The sequence below is a fragment of the Desmodus rotundus genome, chromosome 5 (assembly GCF_022682495.2).
Source record: "Desmodus rotundus isolate HL8 chromosome 5, HLdesRot8A.1, whole genome shotgun sequence".
NCBI lineage: Eukaryota > Metazoa > Chordata > Mammalia > Chiroptera > Phyllostomidae > Desmodus > Desmodus rotundus.
Window position 1 is genome coordinate 159,183,855 of NC_071391.1, and position 18,885 is coordinate 159,202,739.

At 39.0% G+C, this 18,885-nt stretch overlaps 1 protein-coding gene across 1 annotated transcript in view; it reads right to left on the reverse strand.

Annotated features, from left to right (window-relative positions):
* The window catches only part of VSNL1 (visinin like 1), an 84,597-nt gene extending 66,650 nt beyond the window's left edge, over positions 1–17,947 (reverse strand). Inside the window, exon 1 of the mRNA XM_024552480.4 lies at positions 17,631–17,947. The gene's annotated coding sequence lies outside the window, so the exon portion shown is untranslated. The remainder of the gene's footprint in view (positions 1–17,630) is intronic.
* Between the last annotated feature and the right edge of the window lie 938 nt (positions 17,948–18,885).

Consider the following 18,885-nt stretch of genomic DNA (forward strand, 5'->3'; position numbering starts at 1 on the left):
GACATAAGCTCCATGACAATGGGTACTATGTCTGATCTGTTCACTGTCTTATGTCCAATAATTAACAGTGGAATAGATGAATAAATAGCTGGATGAATGAATAAAACTTTGCAACACAGATCTGTACAGCTGAATGGAAAGGCAGAGGAAACAATCAACCGCATTTGTAGGAATTAAGGAAAGCTTCATATGAGAAGCAACCTTCTGCAATATATGAATAAGTACTACCAGGCAGAAATTATAGACACAATGAGGTGCAAAAGAGCATGGCATGTTGGGGGATCGAGGTATAATAGATTACACTGGATAACTTGAGGGTGGGCAGGATAACCTAATGGAAATGGTTAGACAAGTTAGGTTCAAATTCCAGAGTTAATTCTCACTCTCTGTATGACCTCAGTCAAGCTATTAAAACCTCTCTTAGCTTCATTTCCTCATCTTAAAGTAAATTGTGAAGACAAAAGATAATATAGAAGAATATTGAATTTTGAATATTGCATTGTGTAAAATGGGAGCTCTCCTCCTCTTCTTCATTGTTCCTCTTTTTCTTAGTGTTAATTGATCAGTTTGGCACAAGTATCTTGGGCTGCTCCAGTTACTACATGTGACTAGAGGCCTCTTTCAGATTTAAATCTAAAAACCTCTCCACAGGATGTTTTCTGTGAGCAACCAGACTTACCTACATATCTCACTTTTCCTACTGCATGCATCAGACTAATGCAAAATAAAAACATTTTGGTTCCAATTCAGATTAAAAGAAGAAAGGCCAACAGAACAAGAAGGAATTCATTTGCCAGCTAGTTTCTGAAGTTTTTATTCATTCGATACCTATATCCAAATATTCTGGCCCCTGCTTAACTCTCAATAGGGAGATCATATAACTGATTATTCAAAGAGAGCACTTTGAGAGTATGTCTCCAACTTTACTTTCTATCAATATATCCTACTTGCTATGCCACAGCCATACCCACTTTGTGGCTTTCTCTTCTAATAGATCAAGTTTATTCTCATGTTAGCTCTTTTGTATTAGTTTTCCTTTCTCCTTAGAATTCTCTTCTCCCAAGATTTTTCAAGGCTGACTTCTCACCATTCAAGTATGCTCAAATGCCACTCTTCTAATGATTATCTATTATTTCAAACAGCTCAAAATAGATCTCTCTATTAATATTTTCTTGTAGCATAGTATAAGTTTCTTCTATGGTACTTAGTCCTATATAATTTTATGCTATGTCATGATTATTTGTTAATATCTGTTTCTGTAACTAGACTGTGATTTCTATGAAGGCAGGGATTATGGCTGTTTTAGTTCACCCTATATATCTAGTATCAGACAAATGATACATGTTTAATAGCTGTTTGTTAAAAGAACAAGTAAATTGATGAGATAGATAATACTGCATATGAAAGCAACATAATGAATATAAAAACAAAAAGGTGAAGTAAGTAGAAAGAGCACAGATCTGCATTGGATCTTAGAGCTATTACTTAACAAATTTCATGACTTTAAGGAGATTACTCAATCCTTGTTAGCAGTATCAATTTCTTCATCAAAAGAATTATAAAAATGAGTGAGATATAGGTATGCAAAGCAAAGCACCTGTAGTGTCCTTAGCACAGGGAGATGCCATGTATTTACAAACATTGCACACCTCAAAAAGCCTCTTCCTCTTTTCTCTTCTTTGATTAGTTAACTGTGGGCAGTTTTGGAATACCTGAACATCATAAGGCGTAAATACCTGTCAAAAGTAGAAATTACTCACATGAGGAAATCCGGGCAGATGTAAGGGCCTTTTACCCCTGAAATATCTCATGTGGCCAGAAATTCCCATCTTCCTATTCCATCTCTTTGGTTTTCTTTTGTTTATTCAATGCATATTTATAGAGCATCTATGGTATGCTATACAATGGACTTGGCTCTGGGAATGCACTGGTCAATTAAATAGATGTTCGGTCTAAGAGCTTTGTTTATATATAAGATTTTTTAAAATTTATTTTTTAGAGCAAGGGAAGGGAGGGAGAACAAAAGGGAAACATCGATGTGCCAGAGAAACATTGCTTGGCTGCCTATCTCTTTCAGGACCCCACTGGGGACCTGGCCCACAACCTTCTTGTTTGTAGGCCCACACTCAACCTACTAAGCCACACCAGCCAGGGCTCTTTGTTTATATTTAAACCATGAAAAGACCTAGGGGCCTTAGTTAGCCACATATCCCTGTAAACAATAATACTGATAACTATATAGTATTGTACATTTAGTCTATCCCTGGCTCTGTCTTAAGTATGCCTGATTCCTAATTTTATTTAATCTTTGCAAGGACCATGCCAGGTAGACCTAACAGTTTCCATTTTTAGGCAAAGAAATTTTAGCCATGCAACTAGTGAGTGGTAATGTTGGGGTCTGAATTCAGGGCTGTGACACTGCAGCTATAATTTTCCTTCTGGTTCCATGCCTGCCAGCCAATCACTTTTCACGCTGTAGTTGACTTAAGAAGTGATGACTTGACATTATTTTAGAATTTGACTCTTTTTATTAGGCTGTACCCATATATGACTGTGCAATTTAATAACTATGGTTCTTGTAATAACTGATGTAAAAATATGGGTTCATAAGTGCTGGGTCTTCACTGGCACATGGACACTGCCTACACGTGGTACAGAAATCTTTTAAAAACTAACCTGAAAATGGAAGCAAGTCAGGATCCAAGAGTTTCTTTTCTTTGGACCAGAAATGTTGTATTCACGGACCTTGAACCACATAGGACCATGGATGTATTTATATTGGCCAGTGTGCTGGATGCCATGTTTTAAAAGACAAAAGATATTAGGCAAGTATTCTGCTCAGTCAAAATACCATGATTTTAACAGTCACTTACCACCTGGCCCATTCTTTTAGATCTATGACAGATAGAAAGATGAATAGTGCCCTGGGTCTGCTTTCTAGGAATTCACAGGCCGATTTGGAAGATACTACTGGAAATGATAGGAAGAGGATGATGATGATAGTGGCAGTAAGAGTAGTAGTAGTAATGATAATAAAAGCAAAACATGCTATTAAAACTGTATAAACCAGAGTTCTGGGATCTCAGCCTACATCTGGCTGTCTTCCCTACTTCCTATTCCAAAACAAAGTGACAGAAGTGATGGGATTTTAGGCAACTGCAGATAGGTTTTGATCAGAAGAGTGTTTTCAGAGCTTCCAAAAGGAATGCAGCCATCTGCTTATAAAGTCGGCCCTGAAAATTACTAAGTAGTTTAGACAAATTAGTACTTCGTTTAGACCAAGTACTATATGTTATGACTCCTCTGGACTACTACTTTCTAGAATCCCACCCTCTGTCACTATGCAGCCAGCTTAGGTTTAAAGGAATTACTCATTCTACTAAAGATGCCCAGAAATCTATGCCAAGGACATTGTCCAGGCTACTCTTAAAATGGTAGTGAGTAATGTGCACAAAGATGTTCCCTTCAGTGGCATTTAAAAAGGTAAAATATATAATAATAAGAGAACAGTGAGATAAACCTTGTCCATACATGTAATGGAATATAATATCTTAAAATGACATTTGTGAAGAGTTTTAACTGCATGGGTCATGCTAAGGAGGAAAAAAAGTAGGATATAAGTTTTAAAGAAATGAGTAATCTCTATTAGAAACAATATTTGCAAAGGAGGAAAATTTAGCCAATAAATAACAGATTGTAGGTGGTTTTATTCTTTTTTCTATGTTTTTCTTTCCAAATTTTCTACAGTGAGCGGGCACTATTCTGTTTACTCAGAAGGAGGTATTACTACGCACTTAAGAAGAGCAAATTCCCAGCTCTCCACCAAGCTGTTGAAGAGCTGTTGTGTGAGTAGGGATTTGAAGGACTGAGTATTGTTCAATGAATTTCTTAGAATTCCAACAGCAGCCTTCGTTAGTTCTAGTTCTTAGAGTTTTGTCAAATGAGTTTGTAAAACTAGATACAAAGTCTTCTGAAAGAAAAAAGTAATCTCTGTCTCCTTCACCTAGTGAAAAAAGAAATACTCTGCCCTTATATCTACTCCTAGACAGCCACAAAACTGGAATATTTGCACTGTCGCAATGAGGTCAACTCAATCGCCACGTCAGCAATTGGCGGTGTCCAAGCTAGCTCCCAGTTCGGAGAAATGCCATGATTCTTGGTTATCTACCACAGGCACTGGTAGCTATAATCTGGAGAAGCTAGCTGGAATACTGTATACATTTTTAGCCTTTCTTCTATTATAACATTGCCCAGCGAGTTTTCATTCACAGATGTGTAAACTTATAGACCTATTACAAAAATCTGAGTACTCTGGTTGGCATTTTAATTGTTCTCACGTAACATAGAAGAAGCTGCTCACTTTATATTTACTAAATAAGCAGGCACAAGAAGTACAAGAACATTATGTTACTGTCATTGTGCTGTTGTGCTTTATAAACACAATGTTCTGAATTCAAACATTTATGTTCTAGAAAAAGTATCCATTACCTTCACAAATGGTTTTATATGTCCCCCAAGCAGGAGCTAACATGCCAGCTATACTCAACTGTATACTTCTTAATTATGAATTCATTTAATTTCTCAATTTAAATTAAAAGCTCGCTAAGAACAGCAAATACTACTTCATTGTTAAAAATTGAGTGTCACTTAAATACTAAGGTTCTGTTAGGCTTTTCACATGTACTATCCATACTTTTTACAATAATTTAGTGAGACAGGTTAAATTCACACTTAACAAATGAGAACACTGAAGCTCAGAAAGATGAAATTATTTGCCTAAGGCCATTAAGTGGTGGAGTCAGAATTCGTTTGGTTCTGACCTTATAGTTCAGTTTTATTTCCATTTTCCCATGTTGCTGATGTCTAATCTTTTGATTATTTTATTCAGAACTTCTATTTTATACCCTGAGAAACTGAGAAATGAGGAGTGAAATGACTTGCCCAAGTTCGTCTGAACAAAAAACAAACTCAAATTTGAATCTGATTAATTGCCTCTATTTAATAGTTTTTTAATTATGACCTCTGCAACATTATATTAACCTCTACTAACATATCATACATTTGGTATTATTTTTAATTGACATGAAATTAAAAAATTTTACAATATTGTAATTTTTCTGATTTTGAGATCATTTTAAAGTCACAAATTTGCTTCCTTTTCATGTGGGAAACCATACAGAGCTATAAACATGCAGTGGGGAGGATTCAGAGCTATTAGCTGTCAGCCACTTTGGCACAATTGTGGTCAAATTTCCATCCAGGAACAAAATGGGAGGGATCTCAAGGGATGTAGCCAAAAGCACTCCAAGAAGTTTCCTCAAGCTTCTTGGCTTATTATTCCACTGTTTTTCTTTGAAATTTTTTTAGGAAGGGAAATTAACATTCACTGAGAGCCTTATACATGCCAGAGACTGTGCTAAGCACTTTCATAGACATTATGATATTAATCCTTGCAACTAATCTCAGGGATATAATTCCCATTTTACAAAAGTTAAATAACTGTCAAAGTAACTACGTCCATCTCTGAGGCCAAGTCTCTTTTTTCTATACCACATTTCTCCGGAGAGAAGCAGGGTTATATAAATGTCTTATGTAAAACAGGCTGCTGTCTATTAGACAACCGGGATGGATAGGACCTTATTTGGATCCTGATTCAGATAAACCACTATACTTTTACAGGATTCAAACACTGACTACATATGTCATGATATTTATCTATTTTTGGTGTGTAACAGTATTGTGGACTTGTTTTAAAGAGTCCTTATGGAAATATATGTATATATATATTCATAAATGAAATAATATAATGTCTTAATTTGTTCAAACTAACCTACTAGAGGGGGAAGAAAAGTGACCTTAATAATAGTTAAAGCTGGGTGATGGGTAAATGAAAGTCCATTACATTATTCTCTTCGAATGGGAATGCTTTCTGTAGTATTTAAAAAGTTTTGTTTTGTTTTGTTTTGTTTTTTAAGCCTGTGTAGACTGGCAGAGAGAGTCCTGGGTTTAAATAACATCTTTTCACTTAGTAACAGCATGACCCCGTATAAACTACTTTCTGAGACTCAGTTGCTTAGTCACAAAACGAAGCAGAACTTGCAGACACTTACCTTGTAGAACTGTAAAGTGGACTCAGTGAAGCACTGTGTGTAAATATCCACCACAGTGTTCTATATATTCCAAGTTTTCTACAACACTGCTAGTGATTACTATAAAAAATAAATGATCTCTGTTTTCATTTCCTTGCTCTCATGACTCAGCCTAGAAATAACTTCCAATATTCAGATGAATTTGATATTGGCTAACAGCCAGAATTTCTGTGTACACGGCCGCCTACAGAACACCTCTCTGGAAGAATATCATCCTTTTCCAGTTTCTCCTCTGCCTAGACCTCTTGTTTTATGAACAAATCATAAGGCATTTTGCGCAGCTCTTTTTATAACCAGTTTATTGAATGGGTTGGCTATTTACCTTTATTCTTTTCATCACCGCCTCAAACAGCTCTACTGTGTTTTCCTTTCCCATCCCAGGATGATTTATTGGGCTGATCTATGTCTTTCAGGTTACTTTCAGGTAACAGAAAAGTGGTTGTTTCTAGGTATTACAAAGTTCAGTCTAGGTGCTGGTTGGTGTAGCTCAGTGGATTGAGTGCAGGCCTGTGAACCAAAGAGTTGCCAGTTCGATTCCCAGTCAGGGCACATACATGGGTTTTTGGGACAGGTCTCCAGCAGGGGGCGCATGAGAAGCAACCACACATTGATATTTCTCTCCCTCTTCTCCTCCCTCCCTTCCCCTCTGTCTATAAAGATAAATAAAATCTTAAAAATATTTTAAAAATTTGGTCTAATTTAAACATAAATTTCCACTTATCTACAAATCAATCTCTTCTTCCTCAGCTCAATTTTGAACTAAGCAGTGGAGAAGCAGATATAACCTTGATGCAATAATTTGCACAAGACCAGTACTTTGATTTTTAAATTATATCTTTTATCAAAAATAAACTAAAATCCTAAAGTTGCATGATAATACATTTCTTACTATCACATAGCACTATATAATCCATAGAATATATTCAAAGTCATCTCAATTTCATAACTGCTAATTAGAGAAGATTGGTAATCTCATCTTTATTTTCACACAAGGAAATCAAAACTCAGAAAAGTTAAGTAACTTTTCTGGGACTTCACACTTGTGATGACTACAGCACAGGTGTGATGCCTCAAACACATATAATGATTCCTAGTTTTACACACTCCCCATTATATGCGTGTAGTTCAGGTTTTGTCTTTCTAAAGTAGCTATGAGATGATAATAACTGTTTTTTTTAATTTATTTTTTATTGTTATTCAATTACACATGTATGCCTTTTCTCCCCTTACCTCCCCCCACCCCAGCTGAACCCACCTCCCTCCCCCACCCCCACCATCCCCCCCGATTTTGTCCATGTGTCCTTTATAATAGCTCCTGCAATCCCCTCTTCCCACTGTCCCCACCCCACTCCCCCTTGGCCACTGCTAGACTGTTCCCCCCCTCAATGTCTCTGGTTGTATTTTGCTTGCTCTTTTCCTTTGTTGATTATGTTCCAGTTAAAGGTGAGATCATATGGTATCTGTCCCTCACCACCTGGCTTATTTCACTTAGCATAATGCTCTCCAGTTTCATCCATGCTGTTGCAAAGGGTATAAACTCCTTCTTTCTCTCTGCTGCGTAGAATTCCATTATGTAAATATACCATAGTTTTTGGATCCACTCGTTTGCTGATGGGTACTTAGGTTGCTTCCAGTACTTGGCTATTGTAAATTGTGCTGCTATAACATTGGGGTGCACAGGTTCTTTTGGATTGGTGTTTCAGGGTTCTTAGGGTATAATCCCAGCAGTGGAATTGCTGGGTCAAAGGGCAGTTCCATTTTTAGTTTTCTGAGGAAATTCCATACTGTTTTCCACAGTGGCCTCACCAGTCTGCATTCCCACCAACAGTGCACTAGGGTTCCCTTTTCTCCACATCCTCTCCAACATTTGTTTGTGGATTTGTTTATGCTGGCCACTCGCATGTACCATGCTCATGGATTGGAAGAATTAACATCATCAAAATGGCCATACTACCCAAAGCAATTTATAGATTCAATGCAATCTCTATTAGAGTACCCATGACATATTTCACAGATATAGAACGAACATTTCAGAAATTTATATGGAACCATAAACGACCCCAAATAGCTGCAGCAATTTTGAGGAAGAAGAACAAAGCAGGAGGGATCACAATACCTGATATCAAACTGTATTACAAGGCCACTGTAATCAAAACAGCCTGGTACTGGCATAAAAACAGGGAGATAGACCAATGGAACAGAACAGAGAGCCCAGAAATAAACTCAAGTCTTTACAGGCAATTAATATTTGACAAAGGAGGCAGGAGCATAAAATGGAGCAAAAACAGCCTCTTCAACAGATGGTGTTGGGAGATCTGGACAGCTACGTGCAAAAAAATGAAACTCGATCACCAACTTACGCCATACACGAAAATAAACTCAAGATGGATAAAAGACTTAAATATAAGTCGTAACACCATAAAAGTCCTCGAGGAAAACATTGGCAGGAAAATCTCAGACATTCCACGCAGCAACATCCTCACAGACATGTCCCCTAAAGCAAGGGACATAAAGGAGAGAATAAACAAATGGGACCTACTCAAAATAAAAAGCTTCTGTAAGGCTAAAGAAAATAGCACCAAATTACAAAGAGAACCAACAGTATGGGAAAACATATTTGCCAATGATACCTCAGACAAGGGCCTGATCTCCAAAATATATAAAGAACTCACACGACTGCACTCCAGGAAGACAAACAACCCAATCAAAAAATGGGCAAAGGACTTGAACAGACACTTCTCCAAGGAAGACATACAGAGGGCCCAGAGACATATGAAAAAATGCTCAGCATCACTAGCCATCAGAGAGATGCAAATTAAAACCACAATGAGGTACCATCTCACACCAGTCAGAGTGGCCAGATAATAACTGTTTTTTAACATAAGTTCCCTGAACAAACATTGGAGAAACAAGGTTAAGCAAAGCTAAATAGATACTGGGGTCTTTATAACCAGACCACTCAGATTTATAATTAATAAAAAAGTGTGCAGGGAATATGTAAGAATGGGATTGAGGATGTACTAGTTCCCTCAAAAATGTTTCTATAAAACTCTTTGAGGGGAAATAACTATGAATGTCTTGGAAATATTTCTTTTAAAAAAGTCTAAGATGTCCTTACCACCAAATTGAAACTACCCTCTCTTTCAGCTCAGCCACTTCATCTAGAATAAGGAAACGTCCAATAGGTCTTCTTTTTAATGCTGCCTCATAAGTGCTGATTTGTTAGGAAGCTCTTTGCTCTTGGAGATTTTGCTTCAAAATGTAAAACAATCTATGCTAGTCCACTGAACTCATTGTGTGCATATCGTGTATACATATATGTATGTATGTATCAGTATGTATGTGCATCTGTCACTCACCCTGGCTTTGAGATCTGTTCTCTGCTCTGCCCTGCCCATGTGCACACTCCTACAAACACTCAACAAATGGAACCCTGAATCGGACACTTTCTTCCACGCGGATTGTGTGCACCACTAAGTTCTCCCTTTGTGCCATTTATTTGGTGTTACTTGATTAAAATTTGTATCATGGACAAAAGATATGTAAATAATAGTGCTAGGGCCACACAGAAGGGAAGTAAGAGTGTCATTGGAAGGTGTCACTGGCTCTCCAGGCACCTGAGAGGAAAAGGTAAAGGAGAGAGAAGATAAAGGTCAGAAGACAAATACAGGCTGGAAGAGGTCCCCAGAGATTACTTACAAATCATTGGAGTAAAGAAGGACTGCTCATCAACTGGATGTTAGCCGTTAGAAGCTTTGAGGACTTTAGTAGGAGACATGTCTTAAATAAATGGAAGAGCTTCTGCAAACAGATGCAGGGACACTGGTCTAAGCTAGAGCATTGATTCAGTTAGTGTACCTTTTCTAACACCACACTCACCATGCTACCTGGGATGTGTGTATATTAGCTATTATTTAACTACCAGAAGATAAGGGCAAATATACTTGGAAAGAGGAGAATATTTAGAACATGAGGCTAGGAGAAATGATGAAATGCAGACTGAAGAAGATGGGCAGGAGGGATGGTGGGGGTCTTGGGTGGGAGGAAGAACAATTTACTACCCGCCATGCTCTTTTAGGTGGTATATTTACATAAGGTATAAGGTGAATATGTTATCCCCATTTCACAGGTGAGAAAATAAGATCCCCAAATTAAAAACCAAAAGTCCTACCCAGTTCTATGAATCACCCAAGACTTCTACTGTACAAAGAACTTCAGAATTTAGGTGCAACTTTTACAAACTTCAAAGAGAGAGAGGATGTTCCTTGTTAACCACAGATGAGAAACACACTTGAAATTCCCTAGTAAATGAGGCAGGAAATAGGAGGAGAAGGGAGAAAAAGCTTAGGAGAAGCTAAAAGGCTCTTAACAGGGCTAAAGACAGTAAGGCCATTTGGACTGTGAGTGTGTGTGAGTGTAGAGGGACTGGAAACAGGTTTCCAGCGCAGTAGGAAAGAGGGTTATTTTCCTTTATGTGAAAGCCCTGGGAAAAAGAATGAAAGACTAGATCACAGAAGAGTCCTCCCACAGGTAGACATTGAAAAGTTAGTCATAAAATTAGTTGGAATAATAGGGGGATGTGGGGGAGAGTATCAGATAGCAATTCCTTTTTTTGGGAGGTATTAAAAGATAGAAGTATTGTAGTATAATATTGAAACCAAAAAGCTGTGATCTTAAAATGCTTTTTATTAAAGTTCAGTAATCTACTGGAGGCGTGGGTGGGACACAAGGGTCACGTAATTTGGCTATATTTAAAATTAATTAATAGATGATCTTAAAATATATTTAATAAGGAAACAAACATAAAACTGTCCTCTTAGTTCCATATTCTGTTTTGCACAATTTATATGGCAAAGAAAAGGTGTGATGGAAAGGGGATTCATTTAAATAAAGAATGAGAGAAATGGGAAGTTTGAGGACTCAGTGTAGGTATTTCTTCTAGAAATTCTCTCCTCTATGTATCCATATCAATTTTTTATTTCTCTTGACTTACTGAAATGTGTTTCTCTGTCTTCCTCATTAGGGACTGTATCTTACTTAGTGTTGATTCCATAGTGACCACATAATGCTTGGCACATTTATGCAACATTTGTTTTGCAGGTTAAGCACTGTTAACTGTTCAGCAGTCTGAATAGCTCAATTCATTATTCAGAGGTTCCATCAGGAATGGGATTATTACTGTTCAGAGACTAAAGTGGTTTATGAACCATTGATTTCTCATGAAAGGGATGATAGTAGCTGTAATTTATTTTACACTTTTAATAACGAGGCATTATATTCTTCACATATATATCTTCTATTTTCTGTTCAAGAATCCTGTGAACTACTATTTTAAATGGAAACTGAGGCTGAGAGGTTGAACAACTTGTTTAAGGTCACAGAACTAATAAATTGGGGCTGGGGTTTTTTATCTGAGTATATCTAGCTTGAAAACTCTTGTTTACATTTCTTCTCATTTCTTCTGAGCCAGCTGAAACACTGGTAAGGGCTGAGGAATTTTCCCATTCACAAACTAAAAATGAGGAAAGATTAAATTGGTGGTTTTCATGTTACTATGAGGAAAGAATACCTTTAGAAACATTTAAAAGAAAACTAACAATTTTATTAAAAAATTCAACTTATTTTGCAGTCTTTTTTAGTTTTCATAAAACTTGCCATATGACCAAGAAAGCAAGCACTAAGCATCTTATGAATACATTTCAAAAACACATGAACTTTTGCAATAAACAAAATTGATAGTCTTCCACTAACTCATAGCATCAAATGCCAAAGAATTCCAAAAAACAGCAGTTGCTAATTGAGTCAGAGTTGTGCAGCATTATTTGTTATGTTAAAAATAAAATATTACATTAATAAGCATGTCAACTTTATTGATAATGCTTAATGGACCTCCAATGGGACATTTCACTGATAATTTAAGATTGTATTTCAAGAAGTCAGAAATAAGCACACTAATCATAAATTAATAAAACCAATGCAAAATATAAAACACCAGAAATTCCTGTAGCACCAGATTCTACTATTTGAAGAAATCTTTAACTGCTGTAAACATTCTGAAATATGAAATAGCAGCAATATTAAGGTCTAGTTGTTTGAATTAGAAAAATATTCATCTAGGCTCCAAAGCACATTTAACATGTTAACGATTTGCAAAAAATCTATTTACATTAAGCTCCTCAAAAGTTCATAGACTTTCAGAGCTTAAGAGATAATAAACAAGATCCAAAGAAAGGAGAAAAAAGTACCCTTAAAGTGACAAATTTCTATTTTCAGGAAATCCCTATAGGAGCAAGAATAAAAAAAATAGGGTTCATTCTATAGACCTATAATGATTGTAGGCAAATTTAACTGATTTGTGAATACATTGCCTTTTATGAGCAATACTTCATAAAAATGAAATCTTTGTTAATTAAGAGAGACCTACTTTCTATAAAAAGTCCAGCAATCATTGTTAGATATATTGAGCTTGAAGGCACTGGTGTATGAGAGTACTCCAAGTCCTGAGTGTAATTTAGAATGAAAGAAAATATGTTCACCTGAATATAATTCAACAAGTGGGCAGAAATACAGCGCATTGTCTTCTAAAAAATAAAAAATCGGTGGTTACACAGCAGGTCATCTGTGTTAGATCTGCAATGAAGTAAGGCAGTTGAAAAATACAGAGCGAGCATAAGAGTCATAACAAATCATCTGACTTTCATGCCTTAAGTTAGCTGATCAGGGTATAGAACATCTCTTTAATGTATTCACAGGTACCTTATTATTAAAGTGTCAAACCTCTTTGAGGATTCTTCAGTAATTTGCTATTCCATTTCTGTTTCATTCATTAAGTAGTTCCTAAAGCACCCCATTTGTGAGGTTCTCTCTCAGTGAATCAAGCTGTGAGCAACTCAAACTATTCTGATTCACCTAAGAGAACATAAGTTATCTTTAGAAACCAACCATACATGAGAAATGTAGTGTTATGGTTGGTCCCTTCACATTGTGAACATGTTAAAATAATTCCATAGCGCAAGAGACCCATCATCTAAATGAGTGGTACACATAGCTATGATAGTCTAGGTTTACATTGCCTCTTTGAATTATTAGTAATTCTAGAGAATAGGTAAAAATGATTTATAGTTTTACTTAGTAAGAGACTAAAAGGAGGATGTTCATATGAGTGGGTTAAAAAGTACTCTTAAAGGTGCTTTATATTTTTACTGAAAATAAATTATAAAATAATCTTTAGTCTAGCTTTTCTTTTTAGTAACAGGTATTTATAATAATGTTAATTGTTCATGTGCTTTTTAATTTCTTGATATAATTAACAAGGTACATACAACTGATTCTTGTTAGAACAAATATTTAATTGACAAATATTATAGAGTATCTACTATAAAAGCCATTATACAGATATTGTGGAAATATGAAAAAGGTCATTAAAATCTCATCTCTTGTGGACTGTGTTTTCATGTGGTAGATAACCTTTAAGATAAAAATGTTCCTTAATGTACTTTTTTAAATATATATTGGAAGGATAGTCTAGGTAATTTACATGGACCTCTTCTGGCTCATATACTCTATTAGTTATGTGAATTAATCACTGGGATAGTAGAAATATCAATCATTTATTAATTTATCTCTATATCATTTGATACTTTAGCAAATTTAATATATTTATATCTACTACATACAACTAAAATGGATATTGTTAATTTCAATCTTAGATTAACTGAATGTAATTCCTTCTAAAAAAGAACCTTTCTATATTCCTAAATAATGACTAATCTTAGGAATATAGAAATCACTCAATACAAAGAAAAAGGCCTTTAGAGTGACATTAAAATATATTGCCCTTGTGAATTAAGAAACCATGCATTTGATATTAATGTTATACTGTCATTCTGTGCAACTCCCACAGAGCTTCTCAGCAATGTTTGGAATCCATAACCATTTGCAACCCAAATAGAAAGCCTATAGCTTCCCCAGGACAGCATTTCTAATCAAGTTAGCCTGTTACAGAATAAGATCCATAGCCTAGCAAATCAAAGCAGAGCACTTAACAGCTACAAGTCTCTGCTGTCTGTAGAGGCTACCTGGTGTTCAGAAAATAATCCTGGAATGCTTATTTTCAGAATGGGATAGCAAGACCAGGTGACATGTGATGCAAGAACAGTTGTTAGGAACAGACTATGCAAGAGAGAGCTCTTTCCAATTGAGTAAAGGTTTCCATGAGGAGAGGAGTTAAATTAACTTGTTAAATGGTGAACCTGTTGAGAAACTCATCACCTTGCTTCCTCAACGTCTTCCAAAGGTATCAGCTACTCTCTCAAATGAGACAGACTCAGACTCTGTCTTCCTCTAGCTCTTCTACTGCCTCAGCTTTTTAAGGTAAGAATTCCTGGCATTTCCCTCAAGGGGACATTTGTGGTTGGTTTGGGCTATCTTTCTCAGTGCCTGAGAGATTACACTTTTGGAGAAGGAACAGGAAGACCTGGGTTGCTTTAAAAATGTCTGGAGCTTTATTATATAGACACTCAGGAAATTCTTATGGAAGAAAGGGTAAAATAGAGAAAGCAAGTGAAGGAAAGGGAGAAAAAAAGGAGCAAAGAGAAGGGTCAGTCAGGCAGGAATTTTTGCCTGTGTTGCCGTCCCTGTCCAGCAAGACAGAGAAGAGGGTGGTACAAGAAGAGCCCCACAAGCCCTTTGCAGTCTGTAAAGGTTTTTAAAAGCTGCACTGCTGGCCTCTCTATAGGGTCTGGTCAGATTGAGCCAGTCAAACACTCTTCTCTCAATCTTCTTGTCCCCCCACCCCTCCCCTTCTCTGAAGGTGGCTTCATCTAGAAGATTTCCAGGAAGGTCAGAGACAGGCATCTTGGATTTGGATTCTGCCTTCTAGGAGGCAGAGGAGAGCTGGCAGAGCCCACGGTGTGTTTACACTGCAGCTTCCTCACTCCACAATGTCCTACTGCCTGTAGCTGCAGCAGATCAGGAGGAGGCAAGAAGGTTGAAGAATGAGCACAGGGCCTGCAGTGTCTCTGAAGGCAGGGTTCTCTGAACAGTTCTGGGAACACAGCAGGGAGGGGATGGAGATGGGGCTGGACAGTCCTCAAACAGGAGCCGAAGACTGGACTGGTTTGCCTGCTCTTTCAAAACACTCCAAAGATTCTGAAGAAATTAACTAAGGTACAGAAGAGGCCAGGAAGGCCAGATTAAATGTCTAAAGAGCTGGGCCTATTAGAGGTGAGGGGCAATAGAAATAAAATAAAAAGGCCTTACAAGTAAGGAGAGGCAGAGAAGTCTTATGGTGTGAAAATGAACCCTTGGGACCCTCTCAAAAGATGTTTTGGGAGCAAAGAATTATGTATTTGAAGAATTCAGCAATGTCACTGAGAATGCTAAAAGTGCCGAGAGAAGGGCCCATTTCCATTCAACATTACTTTCTAATTGTTTATTCCACAAACTAGAAGTTAATTGGCTTTTTCCTTGCTCATGGCTCTGGGCCTCAGTTCCTCATTTGGACTAGATGCTTTTGAAGGTCTGGGCCAGATGTGATCCTCTATAACTCTCAGCCTGTGAACCAGGGTATCTGAGACCAAATGTCTGTGAACTTTAATACCAGACTCCCCGTCTTCTTCCGCCACCCACTTATCAGTACAGTGCACACCTGCACTACTCATGGAGCTGAATCAACTCTCAGTGATGACAAGGGGTATGGCTCAATTGTGACAAATGATTGCTCCTTCTGCCCTGACTAAGGAAGGGAGGAACAGGGAAGGCAGTATAATTTATACTTTGGGTTTCCAAGGAGAGGATATTCTCAAATTTTCTATTTAAATTTCATCCATTTAAATAAATTATAAATTCCTTTGAGTAGGTTCTAAATAGTTGGACTAGCCAAAGGGAAAAGAGCCCTATAATGAGCTGCCCTATTTTGGGAAAATTTTATTTCATTTCATCCCAGAAATTGGATCTGCCTTTTTTTTGTGTGGCCATCCAGCACACACTGGCCACGCTCTTTCCTCCCTGTTCTGCCTGCCTCATTCCATTCTGCCAACCTGCTTCAGTGCAGCATTTTCTGGGGTTATTAAACACCCAAGCTTAAAGTGCGTGCACTCATGGGTAACATGTTCAGTGATGCAGAATCGCTTGCCCCCCATACACACCACCACCACTCACTCACACATGTAGGCACTTGAGATGGTAGTGGAGATAAAATGTGTTTTCATGAGAGTTTCCTTTTTAATTTGACTTAACCTGAAATTTTAAAAATTAAAATAATAATAATAAGTAGAAATACATTTCCCTTGCTCGTCTTTGTCTTAAAGTGGGATGTGAAACACAGATAGTATATACTTGTATTCTACACCCATTGCATTTCCATTTCATTTTAGTCTCCAAAATATGGACAGGAGAGCAACTCTAGAAAAATGGATTCCCACTCTTGCGTCTCACCGGGCACCGATCCGTGCGGTGCTGCGAAGAGCACTTGCAGGAGCATCACCGTTTCCTCTGCCAGCGCCCCCCACTGCCCCTCATTCACCAGCGCCTCAGATTTCCACAGGGGGGTTGACCTTGCAAAGACCCTTCCCCCGTTTCTGGGAAGGAACAATCTATCTCAACACACACACACACACACACACACACACACACACGCACGCACGACCTTTCCTCTTTTAAAGAAACACTACTGAATGTAACACGACTGGGTTCACATTTCCCAACCCCGCATTCCGGAATGCGAACACGGGGTGCAAAGGCAGGTTACTAGTTTGGGTCTGACTCCCCATTCAGCCGCTCTGTGTCTCAGACTCTGTTCAAAATAGACGGCTGACTGTGCGGTGGAACATCTGTCTCTCTTCTGCCCACTCACCATCGTGACGAAAAATCAAAAAGGAAACATTATCCACTTGTTTTTAAATACTGAAAGAAATGTGCTTAATTTGCGTCGAGCTGCGTGGTTCTAAACACTAACATCCCGCTCGGAAACCAACCCTGCGCTCCACACCATCTCGTCCGCTCAGGTTTACTTAGCAAACACCTTCACGGCTATTCCACGGTGAGAAAAACGCTGCACCAACCCTACGAATGACAGGTTGCTACTTGACTGCAACCGCTCAGTAGTTTTATCAGCAACCGGAAAACTTCACAATCGGTCGATTAGTTACTTAAATATCTGTAAGGAAATCCTCCTATTTATAGGCTTTAACTACAAACTCACCTCTGCTTCACCTTTCTTAAATCTAGCCGAAGACAACTCCTTCCCACCCTAAACACACCGAATATAAACACTCCCCCTTCCCCCACCCCATTATTCCAAAAAGTCCCCCATGGAGTAACAGCACATTCAGACGGCCAGTACTAACCAAGGCAACTGTCACCATGCATGTAGACGCGTCTAAATGCAAAGCAAAGTATGTGACAATAACCAAAGCATCTCCCAGAGAGCTGGCTGCACTAAACATGCAGAATGCAACGAATATTGTTTTTTCTACTTACAGTTATAGCGCTGTGCACGGTCACCTAACGAAAATGACAACACTCAACAGTTCTTTATATATATTTAATTCGGGCAAACGGTTAAGCTGTCTCTGTGCGTGGTTCTCTCGCGCCCTTTTTTATCCTCTGGAGCTCTAGGCTGCTTAAATCCCTCTCGGATCGCGCCTTCCAAACCCAGCGGCAGCCGCAACACGCTCCGGTAAGTCTCTGCTGCAGATTGGGAATCCCATAGAAAACCTGGGGTCGCTGGAGCTGGGTGCGCAGGCGCGCGAGCCGCCGCCTCGCCAGGCACCCCTCCCGCTTAGCCTCCCCCGCCCCTCCGCTAACTCGGGAGCGAGTGACCAAAAGCAGCCCGGCACTGGCGCATGCTCAGTTAGAGGGGCTCGGAGTTTCCGCCGGTGAATTCCACGTCTCCAGATTTTAGCAGAAACTCAAGAGGAAAGTGGATAGGAAAAGGGAGCCTGGCTACCGGAGCAGCGGCACCTGGACGGGCGCGAGGGCAGGCGACGTGGGCTCACTAAGCCCCGCGGGTGAAGGCTGAGGCCAGAGATGCGGCGCGTGCATCCTGCTTTTCCCGCCGCTCTCAGCCCTCTAGGGCCCCCAGCCCAGCTTTTGTCAGGCTGCAGGTGGAGGAGAAAACTGCAGAAACACCCGTCTCCGAAGGAAGCCTTCCCAGCAGGCTGAGCCCGTCACCTGGGCTCCCGTGAAGGAACCCTGATGGTGGGCACTTGGCATGGGCCATTGTATCCCAGGGTCTTATGCTGGGAGTACTGGGAGCCAGGCCCTCTAGTGCCCCAGTGCCCAGGATTGTCCAGGCCCGGAAGGGCAATGGAGAAATGTGCTTTGGAGGGAGCTGGGCCCCAGACTTGCCCTGGAGCAAATCATGCTAACCTTCGGCAAACGTTTAATAAGCGCTCCCTGTATGCACTTAATGAACACTTATTGAATATGCTTTTAGTGGGACTGAGTGGGGGCGTGCGGGTGGTGGGGAGGGAAAAGGAGAGGAGATGAATGAATCATCCTGGAATCCAGGGTTGAGGGCTTGAACTAAGTGATCTTATAAGCCGCCCCCCGCCATTTGTTTTGTCCTTGACAATGCTAGTTGCCAGCCCTCCTCCCCACTGGCCTGCCAAAGCCTAGAAGACTTGGCAAAGAGTAGTGCCCAATAAATGTTTGGTCACTTCCCTACCCGGAAAAGCAAGAACTCACATACGTTTCCAACCTGATCATTTTCCTCAAAGGTATATGTTTGTAC